Genomic DNA, 3,441 nt, shown 5'->3' on the forward strand with positions numbered 1-3,441 from the left:
TCCTGTTCCACCCAGTACATTTAACCCCACATAAAGCTGAGTGAATAATGGAATATTGGTTCAGTTTTTCAACAGAGAATCAATGGAAAACTTTTATATCTTTCCTAGTAAAAAATACTATGTCCAGATGAATTGTTGTGCCCTGTAAAATGTAATTATTCGGCATTTTTGGTATTTGAAATTGTCCTAGTGCAAGAGCCAAATCCATGACAATTTAAATCAAATTTTCCATCTGTTTGAGCATTTTATCTTTCTTAGGATTGGAAATTTTTTCATGCATAAAAATCTGGAATATTGTGGTTTAATGTGAAGAGCAATAAACATTTTAGTGGAGGATACAAGGTTTCTGCTGGTAGTTTGAGAACAGCATTCTAGTTCTTATACACTATGCAGAATGGAATAAAAATCTGGCATAGAATCTGCTAGTGAATGAATGATTTGTGGAGGCAAGAAAGATGAGCTGTCAGAGTAAGGGAGACATTCACTGCTCCCTTTCATGAGGGGAGTGAGAACCAAGCTCTATCCTGTGTATTTTTTGCACTTCAAGCTCATTTCCCAGCAGGACAATTTTTATTGAAGCAGAAGGCTCCCTCAGTTTTATGCTTTTCCTTGCAATGATTGTTAGAACAGAGGGAATCTTGTTGTGGTCTTAATTTCACACTAGTCAGCTGTTGAAATACTTGTTTTCTTTATGTCAGAACATACCTGACTGTTAGAACTCAGTAAGCTGTGCCTGAAATGTCTTAGGCTTTTTCAAGAAATATGGGAAAGGTGATGGCAGTGTATATTTGTAAGTCTTATCTTCCACCAGTTTTTCTTGAAGAAACATCTTCTCCTTTTCCATTTCAGGTTTAAAAGAAGCCATGGGAGCATCAGGAGGACAGTGGGTATATGTCAGTGATGCCCATGTTCAGATGGTTCCAGAATCAAGAGTACTCAATGCACAAGCATATCTACTTTTTTATGAAAGATTATTCCTATAAATCTCAACAGTTTAATTTCAAAGATGGTAGTGGCTATTTAGTTTATCTTTCATAAAGCTGCAGTGGTAAGAGTACCTGTAAATATTGTGCCTTTATCTTGTAGAGAATTTATCATACGTTGACTCTGAAGTTCAGTCAAGCTATTAGAAATACCTGAATGGTTCTCTTTAAAGTATGCACTTTGCCAAACATTTAAAATTCCTGGATTCATTAAAATACAGTACCATTAGAATGTAAGATGGTGTAAGGTCTCTGGAAAGTTTGTTCTTTATTTTAATGAAGAAAAGCTTTCACCCATAGCTCTAGAGCAGTTGAGAATAAAAATGCTGGTAGTGCCTGGATTTGCTGGTGTACAGTAACAATAGCAAGTATTTCAACTGCTTGTGATCTAGTCCAGAGCCTTCCCACCACTGGCTTGGATCTCAGCTGTGAAGATTTCTGCAAACAAGAACCTGTCCAATTGTGTTGCCTCTCCGTGTAGTAGTTGGAAAGCACAGTGTTTCCAGAATGGAATAACAGCAGCTGCCCCTGGCTAATGCTGCAGTGCACTTTCCTGATAGAGCTGGGAATAGACTGGGAAAAAGTGGCTTCTGCAAAGTGGCAGTGACTCCTCAGCTCCCCAGTACCCTTCCAGCTGTCTCCAGCTGGCACTGGTATAGCAATGTACTCCTGTTTATATAGATATATAAATATACACTTGGTGTGAAGATGTGTGCACACACGTGTGCATATCCACATGCACACCATACATCTATCAATATATCTTGTCATTTCACCTACTAGGAAAGAGATTTGCAAATACCTCTGTATTTAGTCAATTTTCAACTTCATAATGATGACAATGTACAGCATATAGCTTATGTATGAATACATATGGGGGTTAAGCCTAACTGGGTAATTCTGTTACTTTTGGTTCTAAACATGAATTTGTTTATCTGTTCCTGAATACTTTTCTCACAGGAGTAATAAACTACACATTATTTTTGCACTGTGTGTGTGAGTTGGACAGTAAATGATGACTTTTGCCCTCTGGTATGTGTCTGGACTTCCCTTTGTCATTGGTGGAGGGCAGCAGGTGGTCTCCTGGCAGAACTTGTTTCTGTATCCTGTTTGCCCTGTTTTGAATTGTTACTTCCTTTGGTTATGTCTCATTTCCAACCCAGAGAGTAATTAGATGTATTTTAAGGTCAAAACCTGATGACTGCTTTGAAGCTATGTCACAAATTAATTTCATAAACAATTACTGAAATACAAATGACTTCTGAAACAGTTACATCCTGCCCCAGCTTGCTCTTTGGTTAAGGCTATGTTTATTTCTGCTTACTATTAGCATTTATGGAAATGTTTTTGGTGAAAAAAAACATGCCTTCCCTATGACTGTCTCTGCCATGTGTTGTCATACCTATTTTAGCACATCTTTTCTATTCTCTAGCTCTGTTTCAGAGCTTCATCCCACCTGCATTCACTCTTTTCCATAATAAAACAGCAAAACCTGCCCTACTTGCATTTGCTCAAGCAGCTGACGTGTATTTTAAATGTATTTTAGATCCATTGATCACTGTAACAGAGTGAGCCCCTGGTAACACAGGATTTTATTTTCCAAAGTAAAACTCCCCTGTTTAGGTCAAAATTAGGCTGTGCATTTAGGCCAGTGCAATTATTTTTTTCCCTCCATGGATTAAAATTGTCTTAGTCTACCCAAAAGTAGTAAAAGTCAAGAGAAATCAAGCAGCCAGTTTTAGCCATCTGTATTCCAACTAAAGACATCTTAACCTGAGTCTACACTAAGAAAGAAAATCAATAAATAAATGTTTTCAAGAGTAGAGTTGGTTAAAATACGTTAATCCTCTTTGACCTCCTTATCTTCCCATACCCTTCATCCACATATACACACCTTCCTCCTCTTGGTGTATTGCTGATCAAAACTCAGAATTAGATCTGGGCAAGAATCACAGCAAATACCAACCAAGTTTCACTTTAGTGACACAATCTTGCTAGGAGACCACAGATGGAGTGTGCTTGACCCACCTTAAAGCAGCCAGACGGACCAGATGTGGCCTGAAGTTCCTACATTTACTGATTTTTGTGAAATTACTCAACTAAAGTACCTATATTAACCTATTTTTTAGCCTAGAACTACCTTCCTAGAGTACAAAACTAGGAGAGAAACAGAACAAGGTTCTTAACCTGCATTTTCTTATTTTTAATGCTATTTTCAGAACACTCTTGAAGTGGTTTTCACTTCTCTTTAACTGGAGTTTATATGCTGTTTGGACTGCTGAGATCTTCCCAAGTGGACATACTGACCAGAATGCCATGAAAGATGCTGGCAGGATTGTTTCCTCAATATCAGCCGGGGAACATTTTCTTCCTATTAAGGTATTTTACAGATTATGGGAGAAAATGGCATGAAGAAAAGCTAATGCCTTTATCCGAGATAACCATTCCTGTTGCTGTT

Source organism: Chaetura pelagica, unplaced genomic scaffold (assembly GCF_000747805.2).
Source record: "Chaetura pelagica isolate M959 unplaced genomic scaffold, ChaPel_1.0 scaffold399, whole genome shotgun sequence".
NCBI classification, from domain to species: domain Eukaryota; kingdom Metazoa; phylum Chordata; class Aves; order Apodiformes; family Apodidae; genus Chaetura; species Chaetura pelagica.